This window comes from Neomonachus schauinslandi, chromosome 1 (assembly GCF_002201575.2).
Source record: "Neomonachus schauinslandi chromosome 1, ASM220157v2, whole genome shotgun sequence".
NCBI lineage: Eukaryota > Metazoa > Chordata > Mammalia > Carnivora > Phocidae > Neomonachus > Neomonachus schauinslandi.
The window spans coordinates 4197269-4217435 of NC_058403.1; positions in this window are offsets into that span (position 1 = coordinate 4197269).

Genomic DNA, 20167 nt, shown 5'->3' on the forward strand with positions numbered 1-20167 from the left:
CCTTTCCAATCTTTTCTCCTTGTGTGCATTTTTCTAGTAAAGTGCAGAGCTGAGATGGAGAGTAGACACCTCGGTTCCTTCCCCATTTTAAGTATGATTCTATGTCTATGATTTTCCTTTTCTGTTTTGGTCCTCTGAAGCTTTTCTATGATGTGTGTAGATATGGATTTCCTTTTTATTTATTTGCTTTGGAGTTATTCTTCCTCCCAGACCTAAGAGTTGATGTCTATCGACATTCTGGAAAGTTCCTAACCATTACCTTTTCGACTATTGTGGCCTTCTCACTGTCTCTATTATCTCCCTGCAGAATTCCAGTTAGATAATCATCAGATTTTCTCACTCCGTCTTCCAGGCATGTCACGGTCATGCCTCTTTAGTCTCCTTTATTCTGGTTCCTCTTTGCCCTTCACAACCTTGACTCTTTGGAGGAGGACTGGCCAGTTATGTAGCAAAATGTCCTCCCACATGGGTTTCCTGGTGTTTCCTTATGATTAAATTCAGGTGATGCATTTTTGGCAGAAACGCCACAGCAGTGACGCTGTGTTCCCCGTGCACCTGACCAGGAGGCACTGAGGTCTGTTCGTGCTCCTTCTGGGATGGGACCTGTGCTCACTTCCTCCCTGTTTAACAGTGAACTTGGGCCATGGTGGTGATGAGTCTTCATGCAAGACTTTTTCCCCTCCACTCAGAATGAGCTCAGTCTAGGAGCACTTGCTGGCTGGCTCCTGAGCAGTGGGTTTATTTGTCATTCATTTGCCATTGTATGCCCTGGGTATAACCTTTGGAGACACCAGCTGTCCCCATGGGCCCCCATCAGTTTCCCTCGTTGGAGGATCCAGTGCTTTCTCACCTGCCCTTTAGCTCTGTGCAGCCCCATCTGTACTTAAACACAGGGAGTCCCTGTCCTCACGCGCAGGGCTCCCCCAAGCTCCCAGTCCCCTCTCGTGGAGAGGTGCACCACTTCCCACTAGGCTGGATGTCTCCAGGGAATGTTTCTATGAGCAAACGGGCTCTAGGACCAGTGACCCAGCCACCTCTCCATTGTCTGGGTGACCAGGAGGGCTGCTTTGGGAGAGGGGATTGAATGACATCCTGCGGGCTCCATTGGAGAAGCTCACCTGTGTTCAGGGCGCCCACCTGAGAGCCAGGTGATCAGCCAGCAGCCTACAGATGTCCTCTCTGAGGTCTGGGCACCTCCTGATGCCCCCGGGATGGGGCTGCAAACAAACATGTTCACCCATTGTCTCACCAACTCTGCCTGCTCCCCCTTTCCCCGAGTCTCCCCACTTCCCTGGGCCTCTGTGTTCATTCTTTCTCTCTGGAGAATGTGCCCTGCACACAGAGAGGGGGCGAGACAAGCCCAGAGGCCCCAGCCTAGAGGACTCCATCCTGTGGACTTTGCCAACATCCTGGGAACTAGCAGTTCTGGAATTGACCTCTTTGCTTGGTCGTGACTGGCTACGTGACCGGGAAACAGGCGTCTGTTTGCACAGCTCCTTCCATAAAATGAAAATAGCTCCCCATCCACTTTACAGGAGCAGGATGGACCTAATGTAGTGTTGTAAAGCATTGTAAAATCACCCGAAACGCAGTCCCAATTGAAACGCTGTTAAATGTAACTGACTTGCACGAGCCACCTTGAAACTCCCACCAAATGCCAGTGAAGTCCAAGTACCTCCCTCCCAGTGTCTCCTGTGCCGCCAGGTGGCTGTCCCCAGCCTGGGCGCCGCTCCGCTCCCCTCCCTGGAGGACCTGCCCCGTGCCCTCTGACCCCCTCTTTCCTGCAGGAGGGGCCTCTCTGGCTCTCATCAGCATTTCCAGCTGGCTCTTGGCCCCCAGAGTGGTCACGGCCACAGTTTGTATCCCAAACCTGGACCAAGAGTCGTACAAAGATTACGTTAACAAGCTAACGAAGTGTTTGCTCTTGAAGCTTAGCTCAAGGCAATTTACAGTAAAATTAGCAAGATACGGCTGGCAGCGGGGTCTGTGCAAAGCTCACAGCCCGATGTGTAAGGCAGAGGCTCCAGGATGGCAGCAAGGGGGGGACCTGAGTCCTGCAGGGACTAGAATCACCTGCTGGGGCCAGCGCGGGGAGTCCAGGGCCAGGCAGCCACACCACACAGGAGACGGGCAGGACCTCAGAACCCCCGGTGCATGATCCTTGCTCGGCGCTGTGAGGCTTCTGGATGCACGTTCCCCAGGAGTGGGCTCCAGCAGCCCCCTTAGGGCAGGTCACTGCCGATGGGTCCAACCATGACATCCTGGTCCCGAACAGGGCCTGGCACATAACCAGTTGCTGAATGCCACTCTGTCAGGAGGAAATGGGACTTGGGGACAAGGCAAAAGAGCCAGAGTGGACTTGGGCAACCGAAAGAGTGTTGGGAAACCTCAGAGGAGGGCAGGTCTCGGGCATATATGGAGCCGCTTGGGGACCCGGAGGGCCTGACACACACATGCCATGTTTCCTGAGCTGGGATCACACCTGCTCGCCATCGTCTGCCACAGAGGAGGGAGTTGACCCTAAAGCCAGACTTGCTCCTGCAATGGTCCCCATTCTTTATAGTTTTGGGCATCAGATCACTTCTCTGGGGCTTTCGATGGAAGCAGAGCCCATCCAGCAAAGATAGCAAATTGGACAAAGATTATATTCAGGACCCTTTCATTCCCTCTGGGACTTTAGGTCCCTAAGCCTTTTGTGACCCAGGTGCTTCCCCACCTTTCTCTTTTCTATATGGCTAGCTGTCAGAGGGCAGGAGGACGGCAAGCTAATACTAATTCTCACTAAAGTGTAAAAGATGGATCAGGTTTGTGTTAAGTTATGCCTCATGAGAGAGTCCCATTTAACCTAGAAACCGGGCTCTAACAGTGGCTCCCAGCCATTATTGGCAAGGCTAATAGAATTCATTCACTCATTTCACTGGAGAAGCAGATGAAACCAACCCCCTCCCCACCCCCCACCCCCGCCCATGAAACCACCACCAAGGGGCAGGATACAGGCCATGCTTACTTCTGTGTGGGACAGTGATACCCTTTGCACTTGCGCTCCACAAGTGTTCCCAGGGTGGAGGCCGGGGAGGTGTTCCCCTGAACCCTCCCTCCAAGAAAGCCCCACCTAGGAAACAGGAATTCAGCTCCTGGGCAGTCCCCACCTCCTGGGAATAGCCTGGAAGGACTGCATTGCCCCTTTGCCCTTTGGATTGCAAACCAGTGTTCAGAGAGCCCTGAGGGAAATCAACTGTAGGACAGTCTTCCAGATAACTCAGCCAAGGCCAGATCTAATTTAAGAAAATGTTGGGGGAATCTTTAGCTCAACGGCTAAGAGTCTGGCTTTGGAATTCAGACTCTAACAGTCACCAGCTGTTGGCCATTGGACAATAAACTTACTATCCCTAAGCCGCCATAAAATGGGACGGGGGTGGTGCCTTCTCTACAGATTTATTTACGGTGATAAACCTAAAAGCACTTATGACGGTGAGTCCTTCATCCGGCACACTCGACCTCTGCATGACCCATGCCTGCTTACTGGGCAGGAGCAGGTGCATAGAACACCACCGACAGACGTCATCTGGTCAAACAGGCCAACTGCAAGGAACGCATGTTACAAAACCATAAATTCTGGGGGTCTGAGCCCATCGAAAGGTCAGGGAAAGCTTCATTGAGGAAGGAAGGCCTTGAAGCCAGAGCTGAGGGGGATTCCGGCAAAGAGGAGGGAAGAGCATCTAGGTAGAAGGAACAGCATGTGTGGGGTTCCTGAGGCGGGAGTGAGTGAGCAGTGAGTGTGGCAAGAAGAGAGAGCAAGGGAGAGTGTGCCCTGCAGCTGAGGGTGGATGAGACCCGGCATGAGCTTGAGGTAAGGCTTCTGTCTTTACTCCAAGCCTCTGGCAGGGTTTTACCAGGAAGGGGATACGCTCAGACATCAGAGTTTATTCAATTTTCCCCTTCTCACTATTTGTCTCCATGCATTGAATCTAAAAATCAAACTAAAATCCATATTTTCTTGATTATTCTTCATTAGATTATGGTGATGACTTTTAGCACACCACAACATTAATAAATAACATCTTTCCTAAAGATTGAGTAGAGTAAGTGGGTCCCAGAACACACACTATTTACACAACACTGAATTTTGTGTCATTTGAGGGAGATCCCGATGACAAGCCGTGAATTCTGCCAGCCAATTGTAAACACAACCTTTGGGAGACATAATTTAAAATGCATATTGAGGGGCGCCTGGGTGGCTCAGTCGGTTGAGCGGCTGGCTCTTGATTTCGGCTCAGGTCATGATCTCAGGATTCTGAGATCGAGCCCTGCATCAGGCTCCGTGCTCAGCAGGGAGTCTGCTTGAGGTTCTCTCTCCCTCTCCCTGCTCTCTCTCTTTCAAATAAATAAATACATCTATTTTAAAAATTCAAAAAAAATAAAATGCACATTGACAGTTGCTTGAAAGACTACCGTATAATAAAAACCTGTTTGACTCGACTCTTCAGACTGATCCACTACATACTGCAACACTAACATCTGAGTAATATTATCGGGAGACCTACTCAGAGTTCTGGGGAGAAGAAGAGGATCACGAGGGCATGAGCAGCAGGTGATGATTCCACATGGGAACACACCATGTGTTGATTAAGGACAATGCCAGGGCACCAGGAAATCAGGTACCTGTTCTTGAGCTGTTGGGGATGGTAAATCATATGAGAAGACAAGGGGAATAAAAGAGGGGACTCCCCGAGGAAGTTCACGCTGCGCTGAATATCCCTCAGAAGCCCTTTGAACAGAAAGCTCTAAAAAAAGATCATATTTAGCAACAAGGAAGCAACCAGGCGCTGGGGAAACTCTAGTTTCTAGGGACAAGTGACTCATAAACCACACCAGTCACCCCGAGAAACCAAGCATTTTGCCGAAAGGTGGAGAAAAGCACGAGGTGTCACAGATGGGGCAAGTGTGTTGTAGGCATTCCCTGGGAATTTACAACAATTTTTCTAGTGTCTCTCAGCAAGAAACTGGCTGTGGGCAAGGTGAAGGTGACCAGGGTCGCTCACTGGAAATGCCAGACCCAGAGTCAGGTCTGGCTGCAACCCGCCTGCCCCTTCTCCCCGGGCCAGTCCCTGAGAGCAGACCTGCTAATTCCAAAATGTTTTCCTTCACAGAACATCATGATCCCCAAACTGAAAGTACACGCATGAGGTCTAAAATCAAAGTGAATCGTAGTGAACCTCTACCTCTTTCTAGAACCATCATAAAAACGAAGCATGAGGGATGAAGGAGGGCACCTGCCGTGATGAGCAGCGGGTGATGGATGGAAGTGTTGGATCACTCTATTGTACACCCGAAATGAACATAACCCTGCACATGAACTCTACTGGAATTAAAATAAAATACTTTTTAAAAAGGACCCATGAGGGGCGCCTGGGTGGCTCAGTCATTAAGCGTCTGCCTTCGGTTCAGGTCATGATCCCAGGGTCCTGGGATCGAGCCCCACATCGGGCTCCCTGCTCCGCGGGAAACCTGCTTCTCCCTCTCCCACTCCCCCTGCTGGTGTTCCCTCTCTCGCTGTGTCTCTCTCTGTCAAATAAATAAATAAAATCTTTAAAAAAATAAAAATAGATAAAAGGACCCATGAAAATGACCCAAGAGGGTGGAGGTGTGTGAGTCTTCCAGATACGACCATGAGAACACCCCCCTGTCCCTCTCCTCGGTCATTGCTGGCCGTCTCCGACTTCTGTCCCCTTCCGCATCCCAGCTTGGTGAGCGTGCCGGTCACCCAGAAGACTATGAGTCTTGGAGGCTCCCCTGGGACCCGTCCCCTCCCTGTCCCCGTCTCAGAGCCTCCGGTTCTCAGGGTAGCTCTTCCTTACTTGCCCTCGATCGTCATGAAAGAGCAGTGCCCCGCAGCTTCCCCACCCACCTGCTCTGTCCGCCCAGCTGGCAGCCACCAAGACACACTCCTCGCTGCATGGAAACTGCTGGAACGAGAAGCTAGAAAAGACACCTTCCTTCCAGAGCTGCTTCTGCTCCACAACTGGGGCCCCCACTCCACCCCCTCCAGGCCCCTTGAAACCTGGGGGCTAAGGATCTACCAGCTGGGGCTCCCGGGCCCCCTGGGCCACAGGCCACCCCTGGCTGGGGGAGCAGGGAGGCCTGGCTGTGTGGACGCAAGAGCAAAGGGAGGGCAGAGGCAGGACGGGAGAGGCGGTGGCTCCCGGTGCTTTCCGCAGGGCTGGAGCTGAGCGAGGGGCAAAGAGCCATCTTTTCTACCCTGTCTTGCGGCCTCTGCTCAGCCGTGTTGCCGTGGAGCCGCAGGTGCCCTGGAGCAGCCCCTCCAGGGACGCGGAGGGGAGGCTTCCTGGTCCAGAGCTGCCCGAGAGACAGAGCGTAGGATGGAGAGGCGGAAGGTCAGCTGGTCAGAGCAGGACACACAACAATGCCAACGGGCAGAGTGTCGAGGGGAAGAAGTGAGGAGCATGGAACCAGGGACTCCTCGATGGCATCCCTTTGGAGGCGTGAAGGAGGAGCAAGCAAGGGCCACGGCGCGAGAGAGGCAAACATTTCGAGGACGTGCACCTGCTGGCAAAGTCAAGGTCCGGGGAGCATGAGCACCGCGTGACGGCTGGCGGACGGACTGAAGGGGGGTGGTGTCAGAGCCGTCTCAGAGCAACTTCCAGAGTTCCGGGTGGACCCCGGATGGCAAGACATTGCAGAGCGGCAAGCAGCAGGTACCTCACCGGGAGGTTCCACCGGGACGGGCAGGGAAGGGACGGTGTGAGGCTGGGTCGGCCTCAGTCCAGGCTGCTGCAGCCGCGTACCATACGCTGGGGCTTAGAGACAACGGCGGGCATTTGTCCCTCACAGTCCTGGAGGCTGGAAGTCCAACATCCGGGGGCTGGTGGGGCTGGTGTCTAGTGAGACCCCCGTCCTGGTTCCTAGATGGCCGTGTCTTCCTGCCGTGGCCTCACGTGGTAGAGGGTGGCAGGGAGCTCTCTGGGGTCTTTTTTATAAGGACGCTAACCCCATGCAGGGGGGCCCTGCCCTCATTCCCTGAGCAGCTCTCAAAGGCCCACCCCCTAATACCATCACCGGGGGCGGGGACAGGATGGGGGGTGTTAGGATCTCACATAGGAATTGGGGAGGACACAAACATGCAGAGCACAGCAGGGTCAGAGCGGATGTCACCTGCCGCCTGCAGGAGGCACATCCCCATGTTGCTGACCCCCCGAGGGAGCATTTGTTTGGAGACAAGCCCAGCCCTTGAGGAGTTCGGGGGTGCTGGAGGGATCCAGCGAGGGCAACTGTTCATAATTCTCTTCTTCTATAGAGTGGCTGCTGGGGTTTGCGTGTGTGTGTGTGCGTGTGTGTGTGAGAGAGAGAGAGAGAGTCAGAGTGCTGTAAGCCCATTACCTTCCCTCCTGAGAGATAAGAGATGAGTTGGCAGACCCGCCAAGTTCCATTCAAGACAAGCCCTGAGCAGGGGGTGATGATGGGGCGGCGTTTGGGGTCCCTCCCCACCCCCACCTCAGTAGGGTGACAGACCCAGGCTCCAGACAAAGGTCTCAGCGAGTCAACACACCGCAGACATTCTGTGCTGAAGGAGAGCCCTCAGATTGGTGGGAACCGGCTCCTCCCAGGAGTCCACACAGGAGAGTCTGGTGAGGCCAGGAGGAAAAGGGGCGAGGCTGGAGGGAGCAGAGGGTCCAGAGGAGGCCAGCTTCTGTCTCAGTGCGGGACCGGGGGGTGCCAGTCGCCTTTGCGAGCCTCAGTTTCCCTATGTGTAAAACAAGGGGATCGAACCAGCCCAGTGCTCTCAGAGACACACTAATAACCCAGCCCTCACAGAAGCATGCCCTTAGCGGGGACCCCGAACGGTGACATCAGCCTGGCCCCGGATGGCCATGCAAGGTGACAGTGTCACCATGGCAACCGAGTCTACAGCAACGCGGCATGGATACTCGTCGTGTGTTCCAGGAAAGAAACCATAAACCATTGCTCCGTATCCTCACGGCAGCTAGTCAGCTAAGCGGTGGATTTCGGGGCGTTGTGGCAGTGACCCCTGCTCTGGGGACATCAGCCTCAGGAGCCGCACGGCGGACACACCTGGCCGTCGGAGGAGGATGGAGCCTGTGGGAAGGCGGGCCCAAACCTGCAGAGAGCGGGGTCACGTTTCTCCAAGTGGGACCACTGGCTCAAAATGCAGATTCCTGGGCCCTGCCCTGGGCGCACTGACCCGGAGCCTCCGAGGGTAGGCCCGGGGAGTCTGTGTTTTGCACCAGGTGCCCAAGTGGTTTTCATGCACAGTAAATGTGTCGGAAACACTGACAAGCCAGCCAGCAGAATTTGAGCTTTAAAAGGGAGTACCTGAATCCTTCTAAAGTGGGCCAGCTTTTATTTTATTTGAGTCAACAGATCTCCCCTAAATCAGCCCAGAAATCCGCTGGTGGAGGAGACAGCCGTGTTGATGAACACCTTGATTTGAGCGCAGACACAAACAGCCTCTATTAAGGCATCTGCACCCGCCCAGGATCATTGTCTGTTCCTTAGGCATTTAAGTTTGCAACTCCTGTTCCAGGAATGGTTATTCGGGACGGATTTCAAGTTTCAGGGCAGGGATGGTGTCCTATTCATCCTAAACTCGGCTGTATCAGGGCAAGAGGCTGTATGTAGTGGGTGCTCTGTGTAAATAAATGCCTGCTGAAATGAAATAAAAAAAAATGTTTGGACAAAAGTCACTAGGCTTCCACAGAAGTCCCAGCTAACCACCCTATCTTCCATCACCACCCAGTGCCTTCCTGAGAGCACGATATCAGGTGACTCCCTAACCACATGTACACTCGAGACTGGTCAGGCCTCCCCACCTCACTGTTAAGGAAGTAACCCCAGCAAACAATGACTTGATTTGTCCAAAGTCCCCCCAGGTAACAGCATAGCTGAGATAAGAGTTTTGAACCCATCACGCTCCCATGAGCTGACAGGGGCTCCAGACGTGAAGTGCAGAAGTGGGCCCAGGAGAAAGAGAAGTCAGCAATACTTCAAACTAGCTACAAATTCCCTAGATAGTGCCAGTGAGTCCAAAAGACATTAATTTGGTTAATGCACGAATTCTTTGTCTAAAATAATCGTGAAAATGAGCCATATTTGTACCTTTTAAAGGGCTTGGCAATCCATTAATTCTAGGTTTCCAGAATGGTTCAGTGCCTGAGCCTGCTTCCTCTGCTTGTTCTCATGTCCTTGGCAGAAAATTCCTAACTCAGTGGGTCTCTGTCTCGGCTGCCCATGCGGAGATCTGAGAGCCCTGTCACTGTGGCCTCACCCCGTAGGCACTAAAGCGGAACCTCAGAGAGTAAACCCCAAGCATTAAAAGGTTTGAAACACTCCCCAGGTGTTTCCAGTGTGATGCAAGACGGGATCCGCTGCCTTCCTGCGCGGACTCACACCACTGAACAGACCTTTCTCCTCCAAACAAAGGTCGATCCTGTAAAAATTCACCTGGGATAGAATGAAGCCAGAGAAATTAGATTGTCCAATAACCAGCTCACCCAAACCGACGAAGTTATTGTGGAGGATTTTTTTCCCCCGAAACAATAGTCCATTATATTAACTGACCTACTTTATTGATTCCTATTCTCTTGGGAGCCTCTCCTGGATCCATTCTCCTTCTTCGTCAAGTTTTTAGGTAGCATAGTCATTTCAACACGGGCTGAACGTTGGACCCACCTCGGGAGACATGAATGAGCTGACGCATGGCTCTGGGTGTGGTCTGGGCCCTGGAATTTTTAAATTTCCCCCCAAGGTGGTTTAACGGGCATCCAAGGTTGAGAGGAAAGCCACTGATTTTGTCTTTCTTTCATCAAAAGCCTGTGCTAAACTTCATTCTTTCTGAGTCTGAAGTCTTTCTTCTGTATTTGATCTTAATAGTAATTTGGTCACTTGTGGAATTCTGGGTTGGAAGTCATTTTCCTCTGCCTTTTGAAAGCGTTCTCTCACCACCTTCCACTGTCAGTGTGAAATGTCTGCTATCAGTGTAAGTATCATTCCTTTGTGTAGGTTGTCTGTCTTTTTTCCTCCCTGGCACCCCTTAGATGTTCTCTCTGTCCCTGACGTTCTGCATTCTTACTGCAATGCATCTGGCTGGGGGGTTGTTGGTGCGTATCCTGCTTGCTCCTTGGTGCTATCTTTCTATTTGGAAAGTCGTGCCTTTCTTCAGTTTTGAAAAGTTGGCAGCTATTATAATTTGGACACTTCCTCCACCCCTCCTGTCATCTGTCATCCTGGAACTTCTATTAAGATGCATATTTCAGCATCTCATTTCATCCTCCGTGTTATGCCATTCTCTTTCACATTTTTCCTTTTTCATCTGTCTCATTAGCATGAATTCCCTGGTGCATTCTTCTATTTCACTAACTCTCTCTTTAACTATGTCTACTTTAGAGTAGTTGTGTTTCACTAAACCGTTTATCTCAGTATTTCCAGTTTTCTTCTTTTTAATTTCCAGGCTCTCCAATCAGTCATTTTTCTCACCCACTTCTTGATCCCTAGCTGCGTGAGCTGTTTGTTTCTCAACAAAACCTCTGCCTCTGTCTCTTTGAAGAGTGTTACAGTGAGTTGAAGTTTGGATTTCCTCTGAGGCATTGTCCCATTTGTTGTACTTATTGGAAATGCTTTCAAGGCATTTATTTCTCTCCTGTGCTCGGGGACATTATTTTGCAAGCTCCTATTGTTTTGTCCTTAGTGACTCTCTCCTATTATGGCTGCAGGCTTACAGTTAACTCCACCTGTGTCTCCACCCCTCCTCAAAGCCAGAAAAACAGTCTTTATCGAAAGCAATCAGTTTTTTGTTCACAAGAGGAAAGCCATCGCCCTGCTCTTTATCTCCCAGAGTGAGCCAATTGCAGGCTCTTGCCACACATGGGGCACCATTCGTGTCCTTTCCTGCTTACAAGTTGACATCCCGGCGGCACTGCCTGTGTCTAGGCCTGGACACCAGTAGGCAGGTTGTTTTGGGCCCTTCTATGAGTTTGCACATTCAATTTATAGCCAATATATATTTATATATTTAGAATAACTGTGTATATAAAGTATTTTGTGTGTGTATATTAAGATGCTTTGGGGTGCCAGAAGGAGAAAAGCCAATTCAACTTGACTTTAAAATAAGGAACTTTGCTGTGTCATGCAGCTGCAAGCCTGGCTCTACTTGGTCCATTTGCTCTGTGATGTGCGGGGAAGCTTCCATTCACCCTTCCAGACTGCCTCCCAGCCATCTCTGGGCTGTCTACCCCAGAAGTCTGCCTGGATGGACGTCCAGTTGAATTTTCCTAAGGGCAAGCATCAACAGAAGATCCAAATGGGAAGTGGCTGTGAGGTTGGGCATTTTGTCTCCCAGCTCTCTCCTTGCAGGGACCCCTCAAGCTGGCTGCAGCCCACACAGATGGACCCAACTCCTCAGAAGGCCATCTTCACACAGCCCCTCTGCCTCCAAGTTCTGGGACGGGTCCTCTCCCCTTTCAGGACTTGAGGTGTGGAGTTCAGGACGGAACAGATGTCCTCACTGCTACTAACTCCAAGTGGGTACCGTACTTACCTCTTGTACACTTTTTAAAACAGTTACATTATTAGAGTCCCCCACATTATCCCAATTCCAATGTGCCATCTACTGGGACTTTGCCTGGTTAAAAAACAAAGTCACCAAAGATCAAGGTATTTTTGAATCTCCAATCTGCCATCTACAGAGCAACCTTCCTCCTAACAGTGGTTGGCGCCAGCAATAACTGTGCATACATGTTAACATTCAGTGAGAGAGAAGAGACCATCCCTTCAAAGACAAAGGAGTCTTTCCCAGGGGCTGCCGACCAACTTCCCTTGATGTTTCGTTGGCCAAAACCACTCATGTGTCCATGCCTGAGCTAACTCCTGGCCACCAGAGAAAGGCCATGTATTGGTTGGCTTCCATAGAGTGTTCAGACCCAAGCTGCTATGGTTGGCTTAGGTTTTCTAGCCCTGAGATCCATCCTCCAATCACAGGGCTGTTGCTACATAATGGGGCAGGGATGGAATGGGTGACAAGGAGTCATTCACCATTTCTGCTAAGTTTGGAGAGACCAGAGGATGACATGGTGAATCTGAGGATGTATTTCCATGACAACTCCCTTTGTTTGGCAGTCCATAGAATTTTGTGGTTCCTTTTTTTTTTTTTTTTTAAGATTTTCTTCATTTATTTGAGGGGGAGCGGCAGGGAGAGAGGGAGAGAGAGAGAAGGATAAGCAGACTCCCTGCTGAGCATGGAGCCCAACACAGGGCTCGATCCCAGGACCCTGAGATCATGACCCGAGCGGAAATCAAAAGGCAGACACTTAACGGACTGAGCCACCCAGGCGCCCGGAATTTTGTGGTTCTTCTGAAAACACTAGTTATTTGAAAGTAATGACTCCTGAACCTTCATAAGTCCCCAGATCCAAGACTACTACCAAGATGCAAAATGCTCTCAGTTTCCTTAACTGAGAGCATTGCCTTGAATCCTTGAATGAGATCTTGTGTCCCATAAGGATGTCCACACCAGGTAGGGTGGCAGCCAGCCAGGTTCAGGTATAGCTCTGGGACTGGCTCTTATCCTGCTCTGTCCGTGATGCAGTCTGACCGTGGCAGCATTCCAGAGGACCATTGTCAAAGGCTAGGGGGGTTGCTCATGATGGGTCCAACGCCAACTGAGTGTCAAGTGTCAGGTACCACACCCTCTCTCTCTTTTTGTGAAACCAGACCTGGAGACAGTTTTATTTCAAGATCCATCATTTACGTAAGTTTCTTCATGAGAAGAGAAATGAGAATTTCCATGAACTACATCAGATCACCACATATACCTATAAAAGGTGATTATATATATCCAGTGTATGAAACTTGTAATGATTCTTCACCCCCTTTCCTTCTTTCTTCCTCCCCTTCTCCTGTCAGCAGGAAAATTTGAAGCCAGCCCACTCTCTCTGGGTGAATCTTGACCTAGAGAATAAAATTGTTTTTTCTATAAAAAAAAAAAGGACTTGGTGACTGCAACAGAGATGAACAGAAGTAGATACGCAACTTGCCCTAGAAATGTATATTAATCATTTAGTTACACCCCCATTAGAAAAGACTACCAGTCTATCTATACTACTTGATATTATAAACAACACTCTACAAAACTCTAAATCATCCAATAATTTTAGTATGCTTTCCCTGAGAGAATTTTGCAAACACTTTAATCTGTGTGGATTCACAGGCAGCACATTGTCATAGCCCCGAGCATGAGCCTCCATCCACGCCTGCCTGGAAGGGGGCGGGTAACACACATGAACGCCAAGGGTACAGGGCTTAGTTATTAGAAAGTTCTAGACCAAAAATCCAATTAAGGCATTACTGTAACCAAACAACCCAAAACCAGTTAAATTAATAATAAAACTAACCTAACAGCAATTGATAAGCAAAAACCATAATAGTGACAACTAAAAGCCACTGATGATACCATGACATCAAAATCTTCAGCGATCACAGTCACTGCTTATATCCCTCAGTAAAGTGGTTTCCCCCCAAAAAAGTCATCCCCCAGAAAAGATTAGGTTGCCTTCTATTAAAGTTCATATAACGTTTCTCATATTATAAGGCGCTCCTACTCGCTTTTCAAACAATGTTTGTATTGTGAAGTATAACATTAGCTGCTTTTTCACAAAAGGCAAACTTCTGTTTCCTGGAAGCATGATGGCCTGAAATGACCTCAGTCCATGCTCATTTGGGATGCTTTGAGTAGCCACCTCCTTGAATCACTAACAAGAGATAAAGAAGAAAAGATATTTAATGCGGGTTGAATGATTCCAGAAGGTATGACCTCACACTCAGAGGACTAGAGTGTTAAAAGTAAGCTTTTTTTAAAGACCACATTAAAAGCCATAGGGTGTCCATGTTATGCCAACTCACCTACAGAAGGAATGACAAAGAAACAAAGTTGTTATGTAAGTAGTACAGTTTGAGATAAAGTTTCTCGTGACAACACCCTGCTCCGGTCAGCTGGCTTTAGCTCAAAGGAATTAGAACTGAAGACCATATGATGGAGAGCTGGATTGCTGCCCGGCGGCTCAGCCCACAGCACCCCTGCACATGCGTAGAGCCCGACGGCACCGCTCATTCAGCGGGGCACGGAAAACCAGCCCTATTGTAATTTGGAATTTATTTGTATGATAGCTGATTTTTTTTAAAGATTTTATTTATTTATTTGACAGAGAGAGACACAGCGAGAGAGGGAACACAAGCAGGGGGATTGGCAGAGGGAGAAGCAGGCTTCCCGCGGAGCAGGGAGCCTGATGCGGGGCTCGATCCCAGGACCTTGGGATCATGACCTGAGCCGAAGGCAGACGCCCAACAACTGAGCCACCCAGGCGCCCCGATATCTGATTTTTTTAATGTGTGTAAGGAAATTAATAAATGCTATATTTTAAGTAAAGTTTCGACTATTTAATCTGTCATTAAATCCTTTATGGGCTTTCTCCACTTGATCTTAGCCAAAGGCCGAGAAAATGCCTTTGATGGTCCGTGTCCCTTGTCTTCAGGGACATGAGGCAACTGTGTGAATTTAAGCAAAGTCAGAGGCACTCCGGGCGTCAGCACTGGTTACTGCTTTTGATTTTCAGCAAAGGAGCAATACATTAATTGTATCTAGTGCCTATAAAACATCAGTAATCTTCACTAATTCATTTTATAGGCCACAAGTAAATAGCCCACTGTTTTGCACAAAAACAAAAGTCAACATAATTATGCCTTTTTTTTTCAGATAAGAACCAAAAAAAAAGTCTACTTCTTTCCACCCACCTTGGCTCCTCAGTAACGCCCTTCCTGCCCTCTGGCTTCTCTCCTTGAGACCCCACTGGGGGGCAGCTATCTTCAAATTTTCTCTTGTATAACTTCTGAAGTATTTTTGCAAGATCATGTGTCCCTTGTCTTTCCTAAGCTGATAGGTAAACACCAGCATACATTTAAGCAGTGAAGTATGGAACCCAGCCCATTGTGAATATTGACATTTTTCAGAAAATTTTCATCATCTTTAAAGTGCATCCAATTGAAGGCACCTGGGTGGCTCAGTGGGTTAAGAGTCTGCCTTCCGCTCAGGTCATGATCCCAGGGTCCTGGGATCGAGCCCCACATTGGGCTCCCTGCTCAGTGGGGAGTCTGGTTCTCCCCCTCCCTCTACTACCCCCCCACGCTCCTGCTCTTCTCTCTCACTCTCTCTCAAATAAATAAATAAATAAATAAATAAAATCTTTTTAAAAAAATATAGTGTATCCAATTGAATCTAAATAACTCAGCGATTTGACACCAAGAACCAGCTCTTCTTGGATAGTCAAGAATTTTACGTGGATCCTTTTCTCTCTGAGCTTGCATCTCCACCCTCTCAGCCCTACAGATGTCACCCCAGTGTAGTATATTAAATACTGACAGTGTTGAATTTTGCTGGAGGGTTAAGAAATCCCCTTTCCGGGGCGCCTGGGTGGCTGAGTTGGTTAAGCAACTGCCTTCGGCTCAGGTCATGATCCTGGAGTCCCGGGATCAAGTCCCGCACAGGGCTCCCTGCTCAGCAGGGAGTCTGCTTCTCCCTCTCCCGCTCCCCCCTCTTGTGCTCTGTCTCTAAAATAAATAAATAAAATCTTAAAAAAAAAAAAAAAAGAAATCCCCTTTCCCTTTTCTGTCTCAGTAAATGATTGATTCCAAGGAATGCCTTTCCTCACGTGACTTGGTAGGACTCACAGATGTCCCCTTGTTTACCTGGGACAAGTTCAGGCACAGACCCCCAAATTCCCATTCTTTGCCTTATAAATAATTAGCTCAACTTCTCATCCCCACTGATCCATTGAAACAAAATGCTTGTTAACAGAGTTAAGATCCTTTCCTTCCAGGCCACTGAACTTTGGCCTGAGTGGGCAGCAACCTCTCCTAAGAGTAGCAGGTGTCTCCAGCTTACTGTGGGATCTTGCTGTCTCTCCTCCACCTCACTTCCCCATACCCTGTTCCTTCAAGATTTGTCTACTCTGTTCTAGGAACAACCCTCCCCTTTTGTGTGGCTCTTGAGATTCTGCCAAATCTTCAGTCAGCGTGATCTTACTATGACCACAGTCCACTCCCCTTGGTCAGTGTCCCTTTCCTCCTTTGAGACTTTGTTCAAAGTCTCTCCTTACTAAAGTCCAGATTGGTTTTTGATTTGATAATATATATTTATGGCTATCTGAGTTAACCTGACATGCTCTCTTAGTAGAAAATGAAATTTTTAAATTATCTGGGACATAAGGCACTGAGTATGGGAAAATGGCCCCTGCATTGTAGTTGTCACCCTGATTAATGCACAGGTGGGGACAGTGATGATGTAGGTACGTAGTACAAACTTTGACATGGTTGTAGCCTCTAGCTTGACTGTTTATCAGAAATGCATCTATTAATAAGACGAACTGATTTGAGAACAGAAACCACACACACACACACACACCTTGGTCTAAGTGAAGGATACCATCCCACTGCGTTCACTAGCATGACTTTACCACTCCTGGCATCTGCTTCCAGGCAAATTGCTTGAGCTTTCAGTGTAGAAAATTCCTGAATGACCCATCAACCTTTCAATGGACAGTATTCACAGACAGCGCAAATAATCTCTCAATACCCTCTCAAAATCCTTTCCTGGCTGATTCCACCAATCCTGTGACTCTAGCCAATTCCAAATCAAGCCCCTGCCTAGACGGACTTCAAAGTTACAGTGAATCCTGACCCTGCCTTCCCCTCAGTGACCGGACTCTTCCGGAGCCTCTGTCCACCGTCCACCGTCCACCCAGTCCTAGAGCAGCCGGGACTCGAGAGGGACCCGACAGAGTGACCTCATCCCACCATCCCTTGCGCTGGGTCCATGGAGACAGTGCCCCCTCTGTTGAAGGCACCCTCAAGTTGTGACGAGGTTACCTACATCACAGGTAAGCCCCTGAGTGACATGCAGGAGAAGAAAAGGCATTACCCAGAATCGTCAGGCGATGGTTCCCAAACTGTGCGCCGGGGCAGCCTGGGGAGCCTCCGCAAACTTGCAGGGGCACTCGTGGCTTATTTAAGATTTCTCAGGGGTACACAGAGACACCTGATGGACACCACACAACCTCTGTTACTGAGTTGTTTGGACCTCACAGCAACAAGTAATCGATAGAACTCTCCGGTATTTCTTTTGGTCAGGGGTGAAGGGGCCGCTTGGCAGGAGGATTATCTTGAGCTGAAGGCAACTGAGACCCTGCGGGCTCAGGAGAAACTCTGTCCCTCCCTTAACTCCATACAAGAATCTGAACTGGGGGTCTTTCCAGAATAAGGGTTCTCAGCACGGATACATTTTATCTATATGGCGGGGCCACCATCTAATCAGCAAACAGCTGCCCTTCTTGCTCTTCTTGTCGCCCCGTGAAGTGCGTCCCTCCAGAGTCCCAGACCCCCGGCCCTTCCTCCTCCGTTCAGGCTGACATGTGTGCCTCCCGCTGCCTGACCGTCCGGAACATCCATGTTTGTGTGGATCCCATACGCACGCTGTTAAATTAGATTTTCTCCTGTTAAACTGCCTCGTGGCAATGTGATTCTTAGTCCAGCTTCAAGGACATTGAAGGCAAGAGTTCTTGCTCCCTGACACCCTGTGCCCTCCCCTCCGCCCGTGGCACCTGCAGCCTGCGTCCGTCCCCCGGCTAGGGTGGGGCTGCCCAGCAGCGGGGTTTCCCCCATTTCCTGCGACAGCTCCCTCATCCCCAGGCCTCCCAGGTTTGTAAGAACACCTTAGGAGAGAGGTCTGTACAGATCTGTTCCAGCCCGGGCTTCAAGCCCCAGCGTCTGATCCCAGTTCCTCATCTCTCCAAATGGCCCTGGGTGTCCATGCCCCCCTCACCGGGAGACCACCCCAGGCCCCCTCTGGTCAGGCTGTGGTGCGGAGCGCTCTGGTTTTCAGCCTACGTCTGTCTTCTCTTTACATACTTCTTTTTTTTTTGTAAGATTTTATTTATTTATGTATTGAGAGAGAGAGAACGAGCAGGGGAGGGGCAGAGGGAGAGGGAGAGAGAGAATCTTGAGCAGACTCCATGCTGAGCACAGAGCCTGACATGGGGCTCGATCTCACGACCCTGAGATCATGACCTGAGCCAAAATCAAGAGTCAGACGCTCAACTGACTGAGTCACCCAGGAGCCCTTTCTTAACTTAATAACTTAATAACTTCTTGTTATTACTGTGTGTTCAAGACAATGAAAACGTTTCAAGATACCAGATACTGTCGAACCTTCTTATTTCTTTATATATATATAAATTTCTGCACCATTTGAACTATTTCAAATATTTATCTGCCCCTTTGTTATCAGACAAAAATGCAAAATGCAAACAGGGAAGGTCACGCTCAGTCCTCACCTGACTTGACCCCCAACAGCTTCGTGACTGATCACCCCCTCCATGGGGCACAATTTCTCTTGGGTTTCCACACCCCTCACCCCAGAGGAGTCCCGCTGGGGCCTCCGGCACAGTCCTACAGCCTGGGAGGCTCAAACAACAGGAATCTCTTCTTACAGTCTGAAGGCTGGAAGTCTGAGACCCAGGTGTGGACAGGACTGGTGTCTCCTGTGGCCTCTCTCCGTGGTCTCTCTCCACGGCATGCAGACAGCCGCCGCGTCCTGTGTCCTCACGTGGTCATCTTCTGTACACGCACCCCTGGCGTCTCTGTGTGTCTGCATTTCCTCTTCCTCTGACGCCAGTCGGCTTGGACTAGGGCCACCCTCATGCTCGCGCTGTAACTGATCACGTCCTTCAAGGCCGGGCCTCCAAGCACAGTCACCTGCTGAAGTCCCAGCAGCCAAGGTTTCAACGTATGAACTTGGGGGGTGGCGCACAATTCAGCTCAGGACCCCACCCTCTCCCATTTCCGCCCTGCCCCACTCGGCATCCTCTGCTGCCCCCAGGGCTCCATCCGAGCTGCCGCCACCAGCTTGATGCTCAGGATCCCGTCCAACCTCAGGCTTTACATTCGCCATCTCCACTTCTGAACACAAATGATGCCAACATTTCCAGCTCCCCCCAGGCCTCTCCCCACAGCAACCCCAGACTCAAGGCTTCAGCTCCCTCCCTCTCTGCCCTCTCCATGTGGGCCTGCAGGTGGAACTTGTCCAAGCCTGAATGAGTCCCTCCCCGCCCACGCTCTCCTTCTCATGGGGGGTCCACCACTACGCACTCCGTCCTCCCTCCTCCCGGTCAGGCCCAAATGCCTGAGGGCGCTGCTCCTTCCCGCTCGTCATTAGGGAGACGCAATGAGCTACGGGTGCCTTTCTTCTAAACTAACCAAATGAGGCTGCCGAGAAATCAAGGCACAGAGGCTTGTAATCGCAGATGGTGCTGGGAGGATGGGGTCTGGGCTCAGTCGCGTCTCCTGTCACCTGCAGAAGCAGGCACCAGAAGGGCTGGGGTGGGGGCAGGTGGAGGCCTTCCCAGCAGGCCCGCGCTGTCCTTTGGCAACAAGTTCAGCCCTTCAGGGCCCTGCAGAGAGGCCAGGCTTTGTTCCAGAGGCTCGCGGTGGAGCGCAGAGCGGGGTTTCCCCGGGAGCCCGGGAGGGCGCTCATGTGGTCACAGCTTTTTGTGAACATGGCAAAAGTGAAATATTTCAACTGCCATCATGAGGACCACAGCCTCTTTCTGCTCACAGCTTCCGTTTATTCCAGCTCTCTTGGTGATGCTACAGCCACCTTGGGCATTTTTGGATGGGTGCTGAGGGGAGGCTGGGTGGGGGGTACGGTTCAGCTGGGATGAGTAATTTCTACATTGTCTGCCGTCATGTGTAGGTAATTTGTTGGTAACTGGAAGGGGTGGGAATGGCTTCCAAGGATGCTCCTACCACCCACAGTGCCGGCCGGGTGCGCCGATGGTGCCCAGCACCCTACGTGCGTGGGTTCTAGATGGACGGAGCCAGAAGCTACCAGGCTGAGGAACGGCAGAAGGGTCCATCCATTCCCTCCACAGAAATGCTGTGTTTAAACTGTGGTCATAAGAAGTAAGCAAAGCATATGCACCCCAAAATGGAGTTAAAATGTTATTACAGAATTAACAACACTCTTAGGTCGTTTTTCTGGATTTATGATATTGTGGTACTGTTCGCTTTTTAGCATTCATCATTTACT